The sequence below is a fragment of the Rhinopithecus roxellana genome, chromosome 21, assembly GCF_007565055.1.
Source record: "Rhinopithecus roxellana isolate Shanxi Qingling chromosome 21, ASM756505v1, whole genome shotgun sequence".
NCBI classification, from domain to species: domain Eukaryota; kingdom Metazoa; phylum Chordata; class Mammalia; order Primates; family Cercopithecidae; genus Rhinopithecus; species Rhinopithecus roxellana.
Genome location: NC_044569.1, coordinates 74,749,064 through 74,773,697, shown reverse-complemented (window position 1 = coordinate 74,773,697; position 24,634 = coordinate 74,749,064). Strand labels below are relative to the sequence as shown.

The window sequence follows — 24,634 nt, the reverse complement described above, 5'->3', positions numbered from 1 at the left end:
AAACCTCCATATACTGTAGAAATTACAACAGTAAACTAAACTGATTTTTTTCAGTGCTGTTTTGTAAAACATCAGCTGCCACATATTAGTGCTCAATAGGAAAAAAATTGGTAAATTGAAGGGTTAATGGTGGTTTTAAAAATGTTTACAAGATGTTCTGTCTGTGCTTCGGATGAAGTGTGAGGAGTACAGAATGGGAGTGCACAGATAAAACAACAACATGAGTGTGGCGGCCGTGATTTGGAGTTCAGAGTAAGAAATGTGGACAATACCACGTATTAGGCACATATACTCTGCACCCATGGAAGAATCCCTAGAATAGTGAGGAAGCCATTGGTCTTCCATCAGTTACTCGGAATGGAGGCTCATGTATCAAAGAAACAGTTGACTTTAAGAGGCTGAAAGATGTGGCGACATTAGGTAACACATAATAGATTCATTTCAGCTAAATCTCATAAATGTGCACTCAGCTTTGGTGAGAGTTATAAATTACTGACATAGATCTTGTCAGCATAGGGAAAATGCAAAAAGCAAAGATGCACAATTCAATTTTGGGCCAAACCAGTGCAAAATTGAAGAGCCAAACCCTACCAGCTGTCTAAGTAAAGATGCCATCTGACAGACTCTTACTTTTTACACTGGACCCTTGAAAAGAGAGGCTCCCACTTCACTGGAGACTGAACATTGTTATTTGCTGTGGGTGCGTGAGGCCCCTGAGCGAATCATAAAAGGGACACTAAGTCTGTTCGTGCAGGGGCCCAGATGGAGAACTGGGAATGTGGGAGTAGTGTTCCAAGCACACAGATGTTCTGCCTTCTCATAATTCTCAGAAGGGCTATCCACTCAGACATAGCTCCTATTTTCTCTGTTCTTTGAAGAGGCCCAGAGGATGAGTAGTACAAGGATGGTGCTGGGGCTATAGAAACATCTTACTTCTAGGCAGTTTAAAAAGCACAATGCTGCCAGGTGCATTGGCTCACATTTGTAATCACAGAACTTTGAGAGGCTGAGGTGGGAGGATCTCTTGAGGCCAGAAGTTCGAAACCAGTCTGAGCAACACAGCAGGACCCTGTCTCTACAAAAAACTAAAAAAGTGCAAAATATTTATAAGAAAGATTTAGTGTAACAAAGCACAAAAACATCCTTTAGGGATGTTTCCTTTCCTGGAGTCCTAAACTTGTATTTAACATTTAGTTCAGCATTTGTTCTAATATTTAGTATACACCATACTAAACTTAGTACAGACTGGATACTAATTTTCATAGTAATAAATAAGACTTAGGTGTGTACCTGGTCAATTTCTTTCTCTTCAACTGGACTGAATTTAGCCCTCAAGCCCTAATTTCTGCTGTTGGTAAATTTTTGTGGCAGTCAAGTTTCCCTCACTTAAACTGGTGATTACTTAGTACTTTTGGGTGTAAACACAGTCTATTTTGGGTGACTTCTCAGTCTATCAGGATGTGTTTTCTCTTCCTCTCTCACTTCCCTCCAGGGGCCATTTAAGTTCTGGGTATGTGTGCAGAAGGGTGGCAAGCAGGGTGTGGGTACCATCTTAGACTATTTGGTCTAGGACACTGCTTTACAAAGTGAGATCCTTGGCCAGCAATGTCAGAACTGCCTAAGAAATTGTTAGAAATGCAAATCCTCAGGCTCCACCCCAGACCCACTGAATCAGAAACTCTGGCTGAAGGGTCCAGTAATCTGCACTTCAACAAGGCCTCCAGGTGATTATGATGCCTTTTGAGAAGCACTGGTCTGAAGGCATCAGCATCCACCCACCTTGGTTTCTGAGGAGATGTACTGGCATTGCTGAGCTTCGGTTTTGTGCTCCCAACTCATCCTGTCCACAGCTGGAATGTCCTCTCCTGCTCACCAGTCATCTCTGTGGTCATCCTGCTCCCTCCTTAGCCTGACCACAGTGCCTGGTTTCCCACTGTCCTGTGCCTGCTCAGAGCTTGGGATACTCTGGATGCTCTTTTCCAGCCACTTCGACTTTACTGTCTACGTTCCATGGCCAACACAGTTTCCCTAAAGGCTTGAATTCCTTCTACTGTTGACTGGAACCTGGGTAATGCATCTTTTTTCTCAATTCCCCCCAACTACATGGAGTTTCAATTATCTTTACTTACCAGAAATTGATCTTAGGAGTGGGCAAGGTGGTAGGTCAAGTTTTCAGGCCCCTGAGTCATTACTTATTACACATAGACTTTTTTTTTTTTTTTTTTTTTTTTTTTTTTTTTTTTTTTTGAGATGGAGTTTTTGTTCTTGCCCAGACTGGAGTGCAGTGGCACAACCTCAGCTCACTATCACCTCCGCCTCCTGGGTTCAAGTGATTCTCCTGCCTCAGCCTCCCAAGTAGCTGGGATTACAGGTGCCTGCCACCATGCCCAGCTAATTTTTGTATTTTTAATGGAGATGGGGTTTCACCATGTTGATCAGGCTGGTCTCGAACCCCTAAACTCAACTGATCCGCCTGCCTCGGCCTCCCAAAGTTCTGGAATTACAGGCATGAGCCACCACACCCAGCCTACACATAGACTTCTAAACCTATTTTTGAAAAGACCCCTGCTTTTTTGTACAAATCTTTTCCTTCTCTAAGAATGACCATGCTTGTCATTAAAACCCCCTTAGCTTGCAAGACTATTGACTCTTAAAAAAAGTTTCAAAATCTGTTTTCCATCTCAAAAACTTAACATTGAAGGTTCTTTGCAACTCTGCCTTAGTCATCCTAATTTTCCTTAAAACCTCTGACGGAATAGAGGAAGATGAAATAGAAGGATGTGTAGAAAAGCCAACACAGTTAAAATTTCAAGATATTATCATGCCACACCTGAATGGAAACACTGTAACAGTCTCCCGAGAGTACTCCCTGATTATAATCACCAAAATCATTCTACTACTAAAGAATTCTCATAAAATGTCCCTCTAACATGATTTTCCTCTTTGGGTTCTTTCAATAGGTGTCTCTTTTCAACTTCATGTGTAGATAATTCCTTACTCTAAAATTCACATTTTCATGCACACGGACAATGCTTGAAAATGAATGAATGAATTCCAAACCATTCCTGACCTGGTCTTGCCTCTTGTATTAAACCTCATTTCTAGCATATTACTTACTCCCATTACACTCAGCCTAACTGACATCATAGAGACACATATTAAAACTGTAGAACTTTTGTTATAAAACTCCATCTTCTGACAATGCATCCCCACTGGATCCCCATTTGTGGGCTCAGCCAGTCTCCAGGATCTAGCATCAATTTTCTTTTTGACAAGGAATATATAACCAATGTCAGACGAAATGTCTGGACTCAGAAACAAGTTACCCTGTATCTCACCTGGCCCTGTTATAAATAAGGTTTTGACTTTACTCCCAGGAACTGCCCCTTGCCATATTCCCAGTTATTACTTGTTTAGTTTTCTTTTTAACTGAAATTTAACAGATACAGTACATATTTTAAGCTGTTTTAATCATTGAGTTGTTTTCATTTTCATGGGTACTATGAAAGGATTTCCATTGCCATTTGCAAAATCAAAACTTCCTTCCACTTACTGCAGTATTACTATGCTATGACTCAGAACGTATTCCATTCATGAGGATTTCACAGGCCTGAAAGATTGAGCCCTCTTTAATAATTTATTCTGACACATTGGATTCAATTAAATAGTCATATCTAAATTCACAGTAACTAATCATAATTTATGCACTTGTATAATGTAATATTTGGCTGAACGGTTTTTTCCATTAAATGTGATATATAAAAGTTGAAATGGCAGTTTCTACTTTATATTTCTAGTCTTATATTTCTAATATTTCATATTTCACTGTGATGTGAATATCTGAAAAATAGTGAAGGGAGCTATAATAATTCTTTAAAAATTCCTCACCAGCAGACATAGTCATACTTCCTACAGTTTTGGTGTTCTGTTTGATGACAAAATCATTTCCAACTGTCTTCCCAGGTATTATAGAGTATTTTATTGCAACGATGTGTCCTCTCTGTTCCATATCATCACCTCTCAATGCACTTCTGTAAGGAGATTGTGGCAATACAGAAGTGCTTCGTGATTATTTTGTGGTTCTCTATGACTGCTTTTGAAACCCTCTTTTTCTCACTCCCTCTTTGTCCTGGCAGCCTTTCAGGTTGGAGAAAGATCCACTTGTTCAAAATTACCCATATAGCCATGCGTTGAATTAGTTATAGAGAAAGGATCTCTGTTAAAATCGAAGGGCTCCATGATAGCCACATTCTGGTCTCTCAGAGAGCTGCACAGAAAATGAAAGACACAGATTAGCCATGATTGTTTTAAAATAAAATTTATGAAATGCACATTCAACTATGCTTACCTAATATATTTCTATTATGGGCACCCAATTCTACTGAGTTGTTTTTTAAAATTAGAAATAAAAGTATTACAATATCTAAAATATAAACAACTCAGATTTCAAGTCACAGAATAACTATTTTGAGTGTACATACTATTTTCGAGTATTTGTATCATTGGGTATGGAAAAGAATCAAGTCCTTTTTAAAGTATATAAAACACTATACCTATAGGGAAGCTAATGTGAGTCCATTTTTAACTTACAATGATTTTTACAGCCAAATAATAGAGCTTTGAATAACAGAACTATTATAATTAACTCAGTTGTCAATGTAGGCAATTTTTCCAGGGCATCCATTCATAGTTTTAAATATTTCTAAATACTCTAGACTTTTGTCATTACTATACCATTATAGAAAAGAACACTTGTCTGGGCCTGAATCTTTTTGTTAATCCTCCGTTTAAAAAACAATTAAAATTGTTTCTCTGACGAGTTTTAAGAAAATAGGAACATGTAACTAATATCATGACAAGAACTTTTGGAGAAATTGGTGGCTTTTTATTTGCAAAACCAAAGCAAAATTATAACTCTTCTATGTCAACAAAAACCATTTCATTGTGTAGCTTAAATTGCTGTCTGAGTCCGAGCAGCGTCTGACCCAAAGGCCTTTATATTTATTATTTCTGCTCTAAGAAAAAAAACACTACAGCAAAATATTTTACTTAAATTTAAAAGCAACGATCACCACATTTAGTAGATTCACCAGTTCTAGAAAAACTCATTTAATCTTGTTAACTATAAATTACACTATACATAGGATTATTTAATAAGTCTTAGACTAATAGATTGATTTAATAAAAATGTCTTTATAAGGTAGGCAAATACATCTTTCCCTTTCTTAAATAGTTATTTTTTTTAATTGTCTTGAAAAAGCAAAATGAGGTATTTATAGAAGTAAAGGGAAATATAAAAGTACAAAAGTATAGAGATGCTCCTTAACTTATGAAGGGGTTATATCCCAATAAACACATTGTGAGTAGAAAATATTGTAAGTCAGAAATGGACTTAATACATCTAACCTATTAACATCATAACTTATCCTAGCCTACCTTAAAAGTGTTCAGAACACTTACATTAGTGAGTGGTTGGGTAAAATCATCTAACACAAAGCTAATTTATTATAAAATAACATTGAATACTTTATGTAATTTATTAAATACTGTACTGAAAGTGAATAACAGGATGATTGTGTAGATATTGGAAGTATGGTTTCTACTAAATGCATACCATTTTTGCACCATTGTAAAGTCAAAAGACATCTAAGTCAAACTATCCTAAACCAGGGACTGTCTGTATTCTAAAAAGATTGTGATAATTTACGTGAAAACTACCTAAGTCTTCAAGTCTTCTTTTTTTCTCGCTATGTTGCCCAGGCTGGCCCTGAATTCTTGGGCTCAAGCGATCCTCCTGCCTGAGCCTCCCAAAGTGCTGGAATTACAGGCATGAGCCACAGTGCTGGGCCTCAAGCCCTCAGAGAAAACAAACAAAACAAAACCTAGTAGGCCTTGATAAGATAAAGCTTTCTTCAGACTCTGCCAGCAAGAAAAAGCTTGGTTGTTTTTAGCCTTACATTCCTCAGAAATGGAGCCGGAATGGATTAGGCAAGGGAGATCACAAAGTAAGAGTGTGCAGAGGGCAGAGCAGGAGCTTAGGACGATAGCGCTGTGCCTCCTGACATACCACAACTCCACTGCTAGACTCACAATACTGCGGAAGAGACCTGGTGACCACAGAATTGGTGGAAACCTGGGACAGGTGAGGAGAGCTTTCCAGGGAGGCCTCAGCAGGAGCCAGGAAAGCAGGAATGCACTCCAGATATGGCAGACAAGGTGGTGCTAAATGGAACAATACCATGAGCCTCTAGTGGGGAAATAAGCAAGCAGTTCAAAAAAAAAGCAAGCACTCCAGATTTCAAAAATAAATCTCTGCACACCAACTAAAAAGCATTTCTGTTAAGTGAATGCAAGAACATTTCACTTCACCCCAAATATTTAGCATCTTGTGAAAATCTGTGGATCAAAGGTCATGATCAGAAAATAGCATGAAGTTTGGGTTCAGTACGTTCCTGAAAGAGAGAAAAGAGTCTGGCTCAAAGATTTGACCCTCAAAACTTTCCCGTGTCCTCTGATGGATATGAATAGCAGGAAAAACAACGGTGGAAATAATTGGGTTGGTGGCAATTTTTCCATCTTTATGTTCTTAAAGGGCACATCAAATCTTTTTGATCATACTAGACTTAAAAATATATTATTATTTTCTAACCAAATTCAAGGGTCACTGATCCTCATTTAATCTTTAAAGGACATGCTTACCACCATGAGGCCTTGTCTTTACTGCAAAGAGATTTTATGAAAAAAGACTGCATGGGGAGATTAATATTACTCCCCTGACAATTTTGCTATACTGATTTCTACCACATTATGAAGTATATGTCTTCTGTGCAAGTTAGCTATTTAGTAGAATTTCCCAGATATCAGATGGCAAATGGGTTCCCTTTGTGGCAAATTTTTACTAATTCACAAAACGTGCATTTCTGAAAAAGGCTTCGGCCGAAATCAACCAGTGCAAACTTGTGCGTCTCCTGCCACTGGCCTGAAAAGCCCTAGTGGTCATGTAATAAGATCCAGATCTCTGTCACCAAGGACTCAGGTCTCTGCCCCTCCCCAGTACCACTCCCTCCCTCCTCAACAACCATTCCTCTTCCCGTCTGCCTAAGATTTCCAGGTGCCTCATTTGACACGGATGGTCTAGTTTTTGTGCTTTAAGTTTATCCAACATTGGTCACAGGCTTATTCTGAGCCAGTTACTGCCCAAGGCACTAAAAGTCTCAAAGTAAGTAAGAAACCAGCTCTGCTCTCGAAGAACTTAGGATAAATTGAGGTAGTCAAACACTAACAGATGAGGGAAAGCTCTTCACAGGCAGGAAGGTGCCATGTAGCTCCAGAGCTTGTAGCTTCACCTAAGGACTCAATCAAGGCTTCCTGGCAGGGATGACCCTTCAACTAGTCTTGACAGATGAAGGCAACTTGTCTATTTAAGGAAAAATGGGAAGGGCTTTTCGGCCTAGGTTATAGTATGAACGAAGTCTTCAAGGGTTATAGCACTGCAATGTATGCCTCCAAAATTCCCATGTTGAAGCTCTAATCCCAATGTGACTGTATTTGGAGATAGTGTTTTTAGGGGGTATGTATAAATTAGGTCATAAGGGTGAAGTCCTAATCCAATAGAATTGTAACTTTAAAAGAAGAGACAGAGATCTACACCCATATATCATGATAAGGCCATGGAAGAGCACAGAAGAAAGGTCGCCATCTCTAAGGCAGCAGGAGGGCCCTCACCAGAACTCCATCGTGCTAACACTCCATTCTCAGACTTCTAGTCTCTGGAACTGTGAGAAAAGAAATTTCTATTGTTTAAGTCACCTAGTCAGTTGTATTTTGCTCTGGCAGCCCGTGAAGACTTAGATAAGTATCCTCCTGGATTTTGGGTTACTTTAAAAACTACGCTTGTTAGACTTGTAAAGTTTGAGGCCTGCAGTGAGTAAAACAGTATTGGAGATTCAAGGAAGTAAGAGGGGAAAAGAAGGGAACAGGTAATAGAAACATACACTGCTCCCAACAGAAGCTTTGGATAAGGGGAAAAGAAAAGATTATTCCTAGGACTCTTGGAAGCATGTCATGAATTTTGCATTTGCAGAGCCTGGGAGGTCAAGCCTGCAGTGAGCAGTGATCCTGCCACTGCACTACAGCCTGGGCAACAGAAAGAGACCCTTTTACCCATTCTTTTTCTTCATCTTTTTTTTTTTTTTTTTGAGAGGGAGTCTCACTCTGTCACCCAGGCTGGAGTGCAGAGTACAGTGGTACAATCTCAGCTCACTGCAACCTCCACCTCACAGGCTCAAGGGATTCTCCTGCCTCAGCCTCCCAAGCAGCTGTGATTACAGGCATGTGCCACCACACCCGGCTAATTTTTGTATTTTTTAGTAGAGATGGGGTTTTGCCATGTTGGCCAGGCTGGTCTCGAACCCCTGACCTCAAGTGATCCACTGGCCTTGGCCTCCCAAAGTGCTGGGATTACAGACATGAGCCACTGCACTCAGCCCTCATCATTCTGCCTACTGTGTGCAGAGGGGTTAATTTTACTCCCTTTGGCTGGCTGCCCACATTCAGTGGAATTCTGATTCACTTCTACCTTAGCTCTAAGGCACAAAGAAATGAGAATTTAGGAACAATTCTCTTGGCTTTCAACTTGTGACAGTAGCGTTTCTACAGTCACTACAAACAATGACTACAGAGAATAAAACTAATGCTGAAAACTCAAAATAATTGGCATTATTAGGGTAATACAAATGCAACCACTTAAAAACTCCAATTTCTTGAAAAGAGAAATATGTATAAATGTATTAATGACAAAGTTTATGTAACCAGATTGATTATTAAAGACTGAGAAAGATATGGTAAAGGAAGCACAATTAATAAACAAAAGTCTTCTTGTTGCTATTTTGATTAATAAACAAATAGTTACGAATATATCTTAATAGTTACGAGATAACCACGAGCAGAATTAAACACCGGACATCTGTGTTCTGAAGTAGTGAGAAGACAAAGTAAACAAACAGCCTATGGAAGAGAGGCCAAATGGTGAGGAAACAAAAAAGCAGACAACAGCCTGGGCACGGTGGCTCATGCCTATAATCCCAGCACTTTGAGAGGCTGACGTGGATGAATAGATTGAACTAAGGAGTTCAAGCCTAGCTTCGGCACCATGGCAAAACCCTGTCTCTACAAAGAATACAAAAATTAGCCAGGCATGGTGGTGCCCACCTGTAGTCCCAGCAACTCAGGAGGCTGAGGTGAAAGGATTGCTTGAGCCTCAGAGGTCAAGGCTGTAGTGAGCAGTGATCCTGCCACTGCACTTCAGCCTGGGCAACAGAAAGAGACCCTGTCTCAAAAAAAGAAAAAAAAAGATATGGCAGGCCAACATAATTAATGAATATAGTTCACACTCTTCTATTAAAAAGGTGAAATGGGCATGGTGGCTCATGCCTGTAATCCCAGCACTTTGGGAGGCCGAGTCGGGCAGATCTCGAGGTCAGGAGTTCCAGACCAGCCTGAAACCCCGCATCTACTAAAAGTACAAAAATTAGCCAGGTGTGGTTGTGTGCATCTATAGTCCCAGTTACTTGGGAGGCTGAGGCAGGAGAATCGCTTGAACTCAGGAGGTGAAGGTCGCAGTGAGCTGAGATCACACCACTCCACTCCAGTCTGGGCAACAAAGCGAGACTCCATCTCAAAAAAAAAGGTGAAATGTATCAGATTGAATGAAAATAATCCAATAATTTATTACTTTTAAGAAAGAGATTTAAATAACAATAAACAGATGGGACAATTTACACAAATGAGACTAAAAAGGGTTATTACATATTGACAAAATTATATAATCAGTAAAAGAAATAATACTGAAATAGTTTAAAATAAATATAATTATTAAGAACATAGGGAATAACATTTTAAACATATAATCTTATCATTTATCTATCATCTATCATCTATGTATACTGTTAAACATAGCAACATTCTCTGTATCTAGATAGCAAGCTAGCTAGAGACAGAGATAGATAATTACACATGGCAAACATCTCTGTCTACATATCTATGTCTATACTGAGTTGACAAAAACAATTTTGAAGAATCTGATCAAGGTAGAATTAATACAGATAAAAATTTATCCTCTATTCATATCTCAAGAGAAAATAATCCATGGGTGTCTTGCATTTCTGCACATCTTGCAAACACAGTCAACAGATGCCTTTGTTCCAGAATGTCTTTTCTAGGATGTTTGTATAGACAATTACCTTGGAGTAAAGAGATAATGTGTCCCTCTGGAGCAAAGAGCTGGTTTGCTTATAGTCCAGGAAGATGGAGAGAGTGTCTCCCGCCAAAGCAAAGGTCAGACATGCTTGCAGCCCAGCACAATGAAGATATCTCATTCCAGGAAAAAAGCGAGGCATGCCTACTGCCTTTTATAAAAGAATCAGATGCCCTAAGTTTAGGATTCCTCTCTTGTAATGCATCCATTTTGTGTGGTGGTGTCATCTGGCCCTCTTCACCCATCCTGTGTGAATTGGGGCATGGGGAACTGACACAAAAATGATGATACTCCAGCTACTGCTATTACTGTGAATAATAAAATACACTGTCTCTGACAATGTATTGTTTGTCTTCCATACAACCATGAAAGCTAACTTGTTAAGTAGGGTAAAATCTCAATCTGTCATAGTTCTTGACATAACCAGTAACTTCCTTCATGTAAAATATGCAAGAAGCAAGAATTAAAATTGGTATCAGACCCAAAACAGTAATCCAAAGAAACTGAAATCATACACCATATTAACTGACAACAATTGAATGTAAAATATAAATTTTTCTGTTACTGGAAATAAGACTTCACCACTTGAGAATGAAAACAAACCTTTTAAAGTGACTATTGGACTAAGGAAGAGATAAAAATAAACAAAAACATCAAAGCAGAATTGGTGCATAAAAGTGAATTCATAAGTACAAATATTTTTCTACATGTTTTAAAGAATGCAAACATACTAAATTTTAGAAAAAGAAAATAAGACCAACTTGGATTAAAAGAAGAATTAGATGACAAAATTAGTTAATAAGAAATTTTAAAAATTACCAAGTATTTAAAAAAATAGAATAAAAGCAAATGTCTAATAACTTTATTAACAACTATGAAATAAGATGTGATAAACACAATTAACAATGCTTTTAGAGATAGATAAAATGACAAATTCTTCCAAGGATATCAATTTTTTAAAAATGCCTTCTCATTTCCAAATGATTTTTTATATAGTGCTAAGCTCTATTTGAAAGATTTCATTTGTGATTTTATACATTTATATTAATCAAGTAGGATTTATTTCAGGAATGTAGAAAGAATCAATATTATATAGGTTATTAGTATAACACCTTAAATTATTAGGTTAATTAAGAAAACATGATCATAATTTTTGAAATAAAGCCATCAGATAAAATTCAACAGTCACAATTTTGGGAAATACCAGCGGGTACAGAATTAACATGATTAAATTATTATTAATAATCAGTTATTAATAATTAAAACATTATTGATAATTAAAATATTTATTCATAATTATTTTAAATCAACATGATTTTTAAAATTCCTAATGATAAAACCCATGAGACACTACCATTAAGTCTAGAAAAAGCAATAATAGCATTTAACATTCTTTTTGTTGTTTTTTTTGAGGTGGGTTCTCACTCTTTCACCCAAGCTGGAGTGTAGAGGCACGATCTCGGCTCAACGCAACCTCTGCCTCCTGGGTTCAAGCAATTCTCCTGCCTCAGCCTCCCAAGTAGCTGGGATTACAGGCATGCGCCACACTAATTTTTGTATTTTTAGTTGACATAGGGTTTCACCATATTGGCCAGGCTGGTCTCGATCTCCTGACCTCAAGTGATCCACCCACCTCAGCCTCCCAAAGTGCTGGGATTACAGGCATAAGCCACCGTACCCAGCCTCTAACATTCTTACTAGAAGGTTTTAGTCAATGTTTTAAGACATACAGAACTAACAGATATAAATATAAGATAAAAATAGTAACTCATTTAGAGAAAATGCAAAATGTCATCCTATGGAAAATGCATACAATTATTTTATGTTTTACAAGAGGAAAATACAAAAGCAGTAGCGTACTCATATGCAGATACTATAGCAAATGTGAAAAATAATGTAAAAAACTCTTAGGGGTTTTATAATTTTGAAATAAATATAATTTTGAAATTTTGTCCACTGATTTCCTTTAATATGGAAAATTTTTAATTAAAATTTAATGTCAATATTTGTCACACTTGATAAATGACACAAGATTATGGAAGCCATCATCAAATCAGTTAAGTAATTCATGTATAGCATTCATACTTGTACTATTTGTACAAACACCTATAACCCCTTAACAATAACTTCTATTATAAATAAGTAGGCTAACATTGTTTACTCTCCTCCAAACAGTGCTTTAGGAGCCAATGAAAACCCACAAAATACAACATTCCAAGGATAAATTTTTATAAAAACACATTTAATATAAATAAAATTACAAATATGTTGGAGAGATACAAAATACTTAGATGAGAAGACTCAGTATGTTATTATTAATCAATATAGAATTAATTTGTAATTTCAGGCCATTTAAATAAAATCAAATGTCATTTGTGGTAATTTAACAAAATAATACTAAACTTTTGGAAGAATAATCAGGTGAGAATTACAAAATTTTTTTAAAAACGTATCAGTAAGAGGAAGTAAGTGAAAGTCTTCTCATACAGTAAATGTATCATGAAGCTGTAACAATTAAAATAGCTTGGAAGTAATGCAAATACAGAAAGACTGATCCATGACAGAAAAAGATGTCCCAAAATATAGCGTCTTTAATACATGACCACATCACAAATCAATGACTAAGGGGAGAAATATTCACTGACTTTCCTTGGGATTCTATGCTAGTAATTAATGGTGGGGTTGGAGGCAGAATTGACATTAAATCTTCCCTTCACATCTTTCATTATTAATAATCTGAGATTGACATGTAGTGTGTGTGAGAATGAAACCTTTGTCAGAGTTTTTTTGGCACAGCATAATTTAGCTTATATGAACTGATAATCACCTTCCAATAAGATTTTTCAAGTGAAATTTAACTTAATTCACAATATAAAAGTACAGATTTCAAATATATTTATTTTAGATAGGTAACAAAGGGCTTCAGTGTCTTATGGAACTAGGGTGCAAAATCCTGTGCTGCCAGTAGGTGTCATCATCAACATTATGCAGTGCATGCCGAATGCCTCTCTTAAGGTCTGGCAAATGCTTGGACTTAAGACATAAAATTATGAGTTGGGTACCACCAAAGAAATGAAAAGAAATAAGACAAGTGTTCCCATTTGCTAGGAGTTGACTCCAAGCAATAATAATTGTTTTAAAGTTAGGCCAGGCGCAGTGGCTCACGCTGTAATCCCAGCACTGTGGGAGGCCGAGGCGGGTGGAACATTTGAGGTCAGAAGTTTGCAACCAGTCTGATCGACATGATGAAACCCCGTCTCTACTAACAATACAAAAACATTAGCCGAGCGTGGTGGCGCATGCCTGTAGTCCCAGCTACTCAGGAGGCTGAGGCAGAAGAATCGTTTGAACCCAGGCGGCAGGGGTTGCAGTGAGTCGAGATTGCACCACTGCACTCCAGCCTGGGTGACAGAGCAAGACTGCATCTCAAAAAAGTAAATAAATAAATAAAAATAAATAAAATAAAGTTTCCTTCCTGTTTTCTCAGGCATATAATTTTGAAATTTTGTCCATTGATTTCCTTTAATATGGAAATTTTTTAATTAAAATGTAATGCCAATATTTGTCACACTTAATAAATGACACAAGATTATGGAAGCCATCACCAAATAAGTAATTCATGCATAGCATTCATACTTGTACTATTTGTACAAACACCTATAACCCCTTAACAATAACTTCTATTATAAAGAAGTAGGCTAACATTGTTTACTCTCCTCCAAACAGTGCTTTAGGAGCCAATGGAAACCTACCAAAAGATGGTGCATACTTGTCCTTCAGCCTTCTTTGCTCCAAACATGTCCACACCTGTGCCAAAGGCTTGTCAAGTTGCCAGTCTGGGTCTGTTATAGCAAATAAAAAGCAATAATGGTAAAACAAAAATGAAAAATTAACAGTGTGAATGTGTCTATAATAAACAGCTGTGAGAGTGGGGCGTGGAGGCACGAGCCTGTAATCTCAGCTACTCAGGAGGCCTGAGGCAAGAGAATAGCTTGAACCTGGGAGGCAAAGGTTGCAGTGAGCCGAGATCCGAGATCGCACCACTGCACTCCAGCCTCGGTGACAGAGCAAGACTGCGTCTCAAAAAAAAAAAAAAAAAAAAAAAAAGAAAGTACCCTCCACCTGTAGGCATATTTCAGGATATAAATATGCCCTTTTAGTTTACAAAATCAGATATAGCCCTTGGAAACACTTCCTGAAGACCACTGCCTTACACCAATTAATATCAACCATTTCTCTCTGAAAGCAAAATACCCAAGAAGGCTTTCCTTCTCAAATACATGCTTTTCTTTTAACCTGATGTGTTTGTCTGAGGGCCTACTGGTGTTCTGTGGTGATAGATGCCACAAAACATTTGTTTTTTGGACTAATTGGATGACTTTGGTTCCCAGAGCTGTCAGCTAGACAATTTTTACAAGTGGTATGTTCAAGTGAAAGAAAATTTCTAAAATTAAAGATAAGTTCTACTGAACAGAAAAACTAGACAAGTCTTAAAGGTCTGAAGAGTTTGTTCTAAACTGTGAGCACCTCCTAATGGCTGGTTCAAAGAGCAGGATTCCACCATACCCTCTTTAAGATTAGACATTTAAACAGAGCATAGAAAAAGTCAACAGCTCATAACTGAATATTTCTTGTTTCTTCCTTCCCTCTACTCCCTCCTTACCTTTTCTTTCCTTGCTTATTTTTAAGACATTGTAAGCTGACTCAAAATAAATAGACCTTTTAAAAACTGCATCAAGCAAAGAGAGCTAAGAAATTATATTAGCTAAGGGTTTCAAATCAAAGGAGGACAAATACGAAAAATGTTTAGTGAAGAAGATTGTGGTCAAAAGTAAGCATTTCTAAATGAAAACAGAAGTTAAGAAAATAATAGCTAGGGATACAAAATATTTTTATGTTCAAAACTTTGCATAAAGATTTAAGAATTTTATTCCTGGAAAACATATTAATTAAGATATTGGTTATTTAAACATGTGTGGGGGCACATATGTATTTTATTACCTAGATGGTAAAGATGATTAAACCCAGAGTTTTAAAATATTAGCTTTTAAAAACTAAAAAACAGCAAATATATTATTTTGCCTTTGGTAATAATCCTATTATGCTCTATTGATTATAGGAGATGCTGTCAGTAATCCAAACTGCAGGACTTAGAGGGTACAAAGGGATCTCTCAGAGGTTTGCAAAGTGCAAGGAACTGGATTGACTTTGTGATTCTTAAACATAAACAAACAAAACATGTTCTACCAGGGAACATCTTTTAGTCAGCATCTTGAGTTAACTTTTCTAGGATCTTTTGAACCAAACGAAGGATTTTTTGCTTATTGAGATCCTAGGATGTTGCTTTTCTTCAAGGAGAAGATACATGACCTTAACATCTCTTCACTGCTAGCGTTTGCCAGACACATAGAGTTTAAAAACCTCATTGGAGCCTCCATGTGGCCATGCTCCTGCTCACTTTAGTGCTCCTTCCCTTCCACACTGTTGGTGGCCCCATCGTTTTTTCTCATGCGCTCTGTAGTCTGTGCCACAGCTGCGCTAAAGCCAGCTTGTCCTCTGTATGGCTAAGGGTAAAAGAAAAAGAGTCTGTATTGGTCTTGTACTTTTTTGTTATTCTCAGGTAAGTTCTCCAATTTGGATACAATCTTTAAAATGTTACCTCTTTTTAAGGGAAGGTATTTGTTATGTAAGTAAAAGTAGGTTTTTTCCTCTGGTTCACTTACAAATGTGTTACTAGTAGGTGGTAAACCTAACCAATTTTACTGTAAGGCAAAACTGGATATTCTAAGCAGTACAGATGCATTTAATAAGACTAGGTATTTGGATGTAACTTCGGGTGAAATGGTGACTGATTTCTATGCAGCTGTTCAATGGACCCTAATACCCTCATCTATTGAATGAATCCTAGTGTTTCAACTCCAAGCTTGAGAGCATTATGTGAATAAAATCTTCACAAATACCTATAAGGTGAAGTGATGGCACACCGCTGAATAGCAAGATAACATTCAATCTCATAAGACTTCAAATGAATAACAGAAGATTTATACTAAATGAGAGTGAAGAGCAATTAAATATTAAATTGCGATTTTCAACAGGAAAAGTGTTAGCGGGGAAAGTAGCAATGACCTTCCCTAAGAGGAACATGTCACAATATTTGGGATAAAGTATAATAAAAGTACTTATAGATCAACTTATATTTATAAAGTACACCTCCCAAATGAAAGATGTTATTTCTAGGACATGTTAGCAAATACATTATGACAACAACAACAACAACAACATTGAAGATAATTCTACTACTTTAGTTACTGAAGTGTTTCCATCCCATCTACTATAAATAGTAGGATTGGACTACCAATATTATAAATTTATATTTCTTATTATCTATTGAACACATAAAATTTTTCATATTATGGAAATGGCTACTTCACTCTGGATGATTCCATTAGTGTGAATGGAGTGAACACATTAGGGTGAAGGTACCTCCATGGACTGCTTCCACATAAAACCTTGGAAATCTGATTTCATCTAACTGTTTTTTTGTTTTGTTTCGTTTTTTTGAGACAGAGTCTTGTGGAGTGCAGTGGTGTGATCTCGGTTCACTGCAACCTCTGCCTCTTGGGTTCAAGTGATTCTCATGCCTCAGCCTCCTGAGTAGCTGGCATTACAGCACGCACCACTACACCCAGCTAGTTTTTGTATTTTTAATAGAGACAGGGTTTCACCATGCTGGCCAGGATGGTCTTGATCTCCTGACCTCGTGATCCACCCATCTCAGTCTCCCAAAGTGCTGGGATTACAGGCATGAGCCACCGCACCCAGCCCATTTAACTGTTATTATGTTATGCTGAGGATAAAGCATTTAGAAGTTTTTTTTTTTTTTTTAAGGTGAAAACTATAGGTGCCAAAACAAATAATCTGGGGTGAAGTTATTGGTGGAGATGACACTGTTTCTCACAGGACATGAAGCACGGGAGGCCCATCATTAACTTTTGTGACTTCCATGTCACAAAAAGAGTCCTAAACCGAAAGCCTCCAATGAGAGTGATGTGTATCTCATCCTTGGGAAGAGGTAGATGACCGACCCAGACAAAAGAAAAGTGTTAGTCGTCATCCAGAAAATCACTTAGGGCTCCCGCTTCCCTTTTTATCAAGGAATAAATCACAGGTGACATCTTGTCACAGATAAGTAAGGCCAAGCCCCCAGCGGAGCACAGTGTGACTTCAGCCAGTCTCACCTGGGGAGGTTCTTTAAACACCTTTACAGGGCAGGAACTAGTCCCAGGGTGCAGATAGGAATGAGGTATCTGGTGTAAGTGAGGGAACAACAACCTGTTTCCTCAGAATGGGAGAAGGCAGTGGTTAGAAGAAGTTTGGAGGAGAAGGTTCCTGGGAAGAAGCCTTAGGGACAATCTGTGACCTCTTGCTTCAAGCAAAAACGAGGCAGGGTAGGGTGCCTCATCAAAACCTGGTAGGACTAAATGAAATTCTGCATACTACATAATCTCTTCCTCAAGAAAGCCTCAAACATGAGACAAAAACAAACACTGAAAAAAAAAAAAGAGAGAAAGAGAGAAGAAACACAGATAAAGCAGAAGCAGAAGAAAACTTGGAACAATATGTAGAGTTGGGAGAAGCTCTTACATTTATGAAATGAGAGCAAAGTTTTATAAAAAATAAATCAGAGAACACTAAAACCTCTTGGAAATCAAAAATATTATCATCTCAGCAGAAAGGAAAAAAAGGTAAAGAAACTCCAATTTTTTTTTTTTTTTTTTAAGAGAAAAAGGGAAAGAGAGGGAGAAACGGAGAGAAGATGGGAAAGAGGGAGGAAGACAGAAGAGAAAATGAGAGAGATCAAAAAATTAAAAATCAATACTCTGGAAAGTTCTGCATCCAAAAAAACAGGGGTTCAGAAAATGAGGTAATAAATTAAGAAAGTCAACTTACATCTTCTTCACTTAAAGCTTATACTATCCATTTATTTTCAGTCAAATCGTGCTTATTTTTGACTGGAAAAGACTGTAAAGTACAAAAACCATTTTACATCATTTCCATCCTTACAAAAACAACTTGAGAAGAAGTATAAATAGGTATTTCACATGTGTTGAAGCAGCAATTTTAAAACGGAGGATAACCCCACACATCCCCAGCAAGCATCTCATGAGAAGCTGCTCTCCCTCATCAAGAACTGTGCAAATCTAGGGCTAGGACAGGGTGAACTGGCCTGGATGAACTGTTACATATCAGGTGCTCCCTTTGTGTGGAGCCTCCTATCAGTTCTGGATACCAAAAGGCTTGTCCCCACCCTCCCTCCAAATCCCATGTCTTATTTTCCTCTATGACTCACTCCTCAATCTGGGCAAATATTTATTGCGCAATTGCTATGATTATGGCCTTCCCCAGATCCTATCATTTGACCATAGTCCACACTGTATCCACATCATGAGCCCCTTCTGCTGAGACAGCACAAACCTCAAGCGCTTTAGTCCTTCCTGATGTCCACTTGTGACCTTTATCCCTGTCTCTCGCCTCCTTTCCCTCACGGCACTGACCGGCAGGCTCCTCAAAGCCCTCTTCCCTCAATTTGAGACAGCCTGTGTCCTCGCCTGCAAGAGCTGGAAATTTCACATGGCTTGGATAAATTAGTCTTGGAATGCAAATGCACTTTTATTATTGGCTCTAGTAAATACTTTCGAAATGAGACTGTCCCCATCTCTTGCAGGCGTGTCTTTGAAAAACCTTTCTCAAGGATGAGTCAAAATAATAGACCTCCCAGAAAGATCATGCTTATCTGTGATAATCACTCAGCTCTTTCTAATTACTATGTAAAAAATGGGTCAGAGTGACATACATTGTAAATTCTGTAATAAATAGGAATATCATTGATATTTTACATTCCCTGTTTAAAAGGAAACTCAGACCGTATCTGCCCAGCTGGTACTGGAATATAAGGATGGGTAAGCATAATCTATGAATGTTTATGATGCATTTAACAATATAATTTTATCAAATATCTGTGAATGTTCCCTTTGTAATGGGAAAGACAACTTATTTTTAAAATTTACGAATAAGTGGGAAAAAGAAAAATTTAATAAGCACTTGGTGGCTTGTTGATTATACCACATCATTAAAATGTAACTTAACATTAGACACCAATCATTCCTCTTATAGTTGAATCCACAGCCTTAAAGAATAACATGTACTTATGTAGAACCTCTCTATGAAGAACTAAGTAGATTTTACCGACATTGTTTTCTTAGTCCTCTCAGCATTCTTATGAGAATAGTGGCATTATTTCTGCTCTATGGATTAGAAAACATTTAAAGAAATTAAGTGTCACACATAAGATTATTCAGCCAGCCATAGACCTGGGAAGAGAAAACTGGTCTCCTGAACCCCAGCCAATACTTTATCCACCGCATCAATTTTCATTGGAGGAAAGGGCACAATCAAATATAAGTTCAGATAGTAAATATGTTTTACTATCCTCTAAATACTGACAGTTGTGTTTCAGAACTCTCCTGAAGACAGATCTTTGCTTTTAAAAGGACATGAAGGCAAAAGTTTGGCACCACTAAGAGTTACCAAAGTCTTCAGCATGATTTATTTTCTCAAAATTTGTTTATCTTACGAAATAGGCTTTCTGTCTTTTAAGTGATCCAAAGTGCTGGTATTACCCTGTAAGTATCCATGCTTCTGGTGCAGAAGGTAGATTTCTTGGATATTGTGCAAATCTTATTTTCTCAAATATAGCTGATCTTTAAATAAGACTCATGAAATCAACTGTGCAAACCCGACTCTGGGAGCACACAGGCAAAAAGCAGTTCAAGAAACCGTAAAAGTCAGGTTAGCAAAAGAAAGGTCCTAAGCAAAATGGAGTTTTAGTCCTGGTCTTGGTGTTTTCAATTTATGAGATAATTCAAATATGAATTCATTCTCCTATACCAAATCAATACATTAATAGTGATTATACTGTTTTCTGTGAATACTTTATGTCTAGACTTGTTTTTCTGAACATTACAAAGCCACCAAATTTTTCTCTTTTACCAGTCTGTAGATTATTTACTTAGCAATCACTTTTTACATTAGAAATTTTGTGTTGTTTCGTAAAATTTGAACCTCCCAAATAAAATTTTGATTGAAAGCACGTTTTTTAATTGCAGACAGCAACTGGGAGAGGTGAAAGGGTGTTCACTCAGATTCTTAAGTAACTGTGCTCTTAACCCTCTGTGGAAATCAGCAGACCTAATACACTATAGATAAAATGCTAAGGCCCTACTGTGCTCTATTGTGTTCCTATCAGACTTTTTAAAGAAATACTGTCATTACCTGCATTTTCGAGATAAGAAAAAAGAGCCTTAGAAATGTTAAGAAATTTACTCAAGGTCATAGAGCTAGGTCTACTTGAATTTATAGCCATATCTGTTTATTATACTATACCTCTCTAGCTTCCAGAGTCAGAATGGGATTCTTTTTCTTTCTGTTTTTTGTTTGTCTGTTTGTTTGGTGGGGTTCCTTGTAATTCAGGGCCTACTTATGAATTACTCACTTCTGTTGAGTTGCTCATCTGACAACTTTATAACTTACTTCAAGTTACTTTTTTGGTTATATTTTCCATGAAGATGTTGATTTTAATTTTCAAATATTGAAAAACAATAGGTAAATAATATCTTCAAACAAGAGTAGTTTTTTTTTAAGTAGCCAGGTTTTTTTTCTAATATTAGATCAGATCACTACTTCTCCGAGCAACAGATGAACGGCTAGCTTGTGTTTAGCAGCCAGGTTGTATCAAAGATATGGATCTTTAAATACCAAAATCACAATAAATAAAACAAGATGATCACACTAAGAAAAGCATATGAAAACTGACAGCAGTGAAAATAAATGTCCTCAATTTCACACATACTTTGAAGAACAAAAAACTTGAGAAAAATAGTAGACAAATTCCTAGCATCATTATATTTTCTTCTTTAAAAAGAAAAATCTCCCTCTCATCCCATATAGTTGAATTTTTCAGTGTTAAAGGAACTTCCCAGAATAAGATAAAGAGCATAGGTAAGAGTGGGAGTAAGGGAACCTGGGTCCCATTCTGCATTCCCTACTTGTCAGCTGGTGGCCTTGTGTACCTTTTTAAGTCTCAGGGTGTCCCATCTCTAAAATGAGGGGGTTGCAAAGACCATCTTTAATGTTTCGTTTAGAACATTCTATGACTCTATGAAAGGGCTATTACCCAGGGAAAGTCAGCTTTAATGTACACTAAAGATAATTATGGAGAAAATGTAATTTGAGGGGTACTTTCTAACAGAGAAGGACAATCCTAGTTTGCTCTGAAGACGGGGAGAGGAGGAAGAGTGGAGAAGGGGGTCTTCATTCAACATTTGGGAAGGACACTGCACTAGGTGTCAGAAACAAAGACAAGTGTGGAGCCTGTCTTTGAGGTGTATATCTACAGCGGATAGGGAAGGGGAGGTGGGGGAGAGGAGGCTCCAGATTAGACTACTACTGTTGACCATTTATGTCCAAAGCAAGAACCCTTGTACACAAACACCCACATGGTGAATTTATACATTTAGCATCTCCTGTCTGACAAAACACACCAGAACAAAAATTATTACGATTTTTGAAATGAATGCTTAGAAAAAAAATCATGACCTCTACATACATATAAAAACTACACACATATAAAAATGAATGCTTAGAATCATCGTGACCTCTACATACATATAAAAACTGGTCATGTGCTCAGAGTACATCATTTAATCAGTCTTTCCATAATGCTCTGCAGACCTCTTGTAGTAAACAGGCATCACTCCATAGGTCGGAAATGAAAGATTAGGTTGATTTTTTATGTGTGAATGCAGTCATGTTTTATATTATTATATATTTGTTTCTTGTCTCCAATCATCCAACACCTAATACCTCCTGGTTGCTTCTATGGGTCACTGACAATCCCCTACATCCCTGGAGTTCTATAGGCTGACGGAAAACCAGTCTTCAGACAAGTAATGCTTTGAGCAGGGGCTAAAAATCTGTGAGTTTGGTCATCACCTGCCCAGGACAATGAATGGCCCCATTAGCTAATCTTAGGTATGGTATTAGTGAGATAAAGCTGTGTTTGGATATCATAGTCAACACTAGATCTACTTTCATTAACATCAAATGGATGCACAAAGTCTCCAACAGCATGATTTTAGACTAGACTATTCCTTCTTGTAATCAGAGGCCTATTATTACTAGCAAAATTTGGCTGACCAGGTGATCAACTTAAAATGAGGCAAGATTCTAAAATAATTCACAACCACTGAGGAGTGAGAGGCATGCAAATTGAACTTTTAAAAAATGCTGCAAGTGCTTACCTAAAGGATCAAAAACTGTTGGAATCAGAGAATTCCTTGACTGATAGCCATTCCAAAGGAGAATTTGAAATCATAAGCGTTTGATTTATAAGGGACATGATGTTTAAAGCTTCAAGTAAATACTACTAACAAGAAAGAGTTACTCATGCTGAAATTTGTTCTACCTTTAAATTAATCACAATGGTAATAAACATCAATGGGTACTGCTAGGAGTGATGAGGATGCAATCAAAGCCCCACGTCGAGGGTCGAAGCTTAAATCTCAGCCATGGAGATGAGATCTCTACATCTCACACTGGAATACAACAAACATATCCCCATACTTCACCTGAATTTTTACTATTATTTTGCATGACTCCCAGAAAGCATAATTTATAAATACTCTATTGCAAAGATAACTTTTAGGCTGATTAGCAATAGTATAACAATAATATCTAGCAAAAAAAAGAGAAAGGGTAAGAACAAGCAGTTCTGATTACTATATTAGCTAAGTGTTCCATCTCATCTTTTAAATTTAATTAGCATAACCTTTCTTATTGAGAAGAAAGAAAATCCAGGAAAAATTTTGTTTCATAAAAAACTTACAATATTATGTTTTAATTAAAATTGAATAAGCCTCCCTATGAATATTAAATTTTTAAAAGCCTAGCCAGCAATAGTACATTATTAAAAGCTGCATCAGTTATGTCAAGAAATTAGTAGCTGATTTTTAAAGGTTCATCATCAAATTCTTAAATGATCGGTATCTTGAAACTCAAATAATGTTAATACTTCAGTCACCCAAAGCAGAAAAACAAGCAAGACAAAAAATATTCATTAACTGCAATGAACTTCAGCCACCTCCCAAGTGTTGAAAAGCTTAGATAAAACGGGTATTTCTACTTACTTGTAAACCTTTTTTTTAAAAGGTTCCGGACAATTTATTACCTCACCAGAATTAGAAAAAAAAAAAAAAAAAACAAAAACTCCCCATCCCCCGCTCCATTCCACAAATGCTTGTGACTCAAACTTGTAAAGTCTCTCACTGTGTTTCACTCCAAGTTCATGCCTTAAAGGAAGCCAGCAGAAACCCTTTACACGGTGAGAATTCTGTATCAGTCATTTTATCTTTTAGATAATCCTGTTTTCACGAGTTCCGGCTTTTAGTTTCTCCTTTTTTTTTTTTAATTGCTGTTGGGGGTGGTAGGAGGGGATAAAAGTACCCTGAAACTGTTGGCCGCAAATGTGAACAGTACCACTAACGGGTAGTAATAGAAAACGTGAAATTTCAAATAAAATAACAAACATGCACTCTCAAACTCCCAGCGGGGACAAAAGAAAACAAACCAAGAACACAAAAACTTGGGCTGTTCCAGTACACCCGCAAGGGTGGGAGCTGGAGGTGCGAGCTCCAGAGAGAAGCCCTGGCCTCCGCCCTCCCCCGCCCGCAGGTGGCTCCCGGCGAGCGCCTCAGACAACAATAGCTAGGATGAGCGTGGCCTGCGTCCTTAGTTTGCTGTGTCTGCCCCTACCAGGAAAGATTACCCATCTCTAAGAACGACAAAATAAAGAAGCGTGCGTTAGGCTCCCAAGGAAGCACCCCCCCCCTCACCATTCCTCATCTCCATTAGATTCCCCACCGCGGACCAAAGATGAACCTGCTACCAATCAAGTTCCTGCCCAAGTTATTTCATTTCCCGCAGCCCCTCCACCTGCCGGGGCGGTGCTTGGCGCACCCCAGGCTTCCCTCCGGCGACCCCCCGCGGGCTGCAGCAAAATACGGGGCGCTTCGGCGGGGCGGGGGCGGGCTGCTGCCGCGGATCCGGCCGGCTACAGCCGCAGCTTGGTGGCCTCCGATTGGCCACGACACGGGCGGGGAAGCTCGGCGGAGGAGGGAGGCGGGGGCGAGGGCGGCGGTGGCGGCGGCGGGAGGGATAGGAGAGGGGAGCGGGCCGCGCAGCCAGGCAGCGCGTGCGGCGAGCGCGGGGAGAGCGGCGGCGGCTCGCCCAGGTCGCGCACAGCGGAGGCCGAGCGGGGTGCGC

The 24,634-nt window shown here is 38.1% G+C and overlaps 1 long non-coding RNA gene across 2 annotated transcripts; it reads right to left on the bottom strand.

Moving 5' to 3' along the window:
* Positions 1-3,966: 3,966 nt before the first annotated feature.
* Positions 3,967-24,358, bottom strand: LOC115895544. Of its 2 annotated transcripts, none has more exons than XR_004055741.1 (3): positions 24,205-24,358; positions 14,008-14,097; positions 3,967-4,267 (listed from the first exon to the last, which is right to left on the bottom strand). It is a non-coding gene; the product is annotated as an uncharacterized LOC115895544 (long non-coding RNA). The 2 variants fall into 2 exon arrangements; XR_004055742.1 differs by lacking the exon at positions 24,205-24,358 and adding an exon at positions 23,500-23,863.
* Between the last annotated feature and the right edge of the window lie 276 nt (positions 24,359-24,634).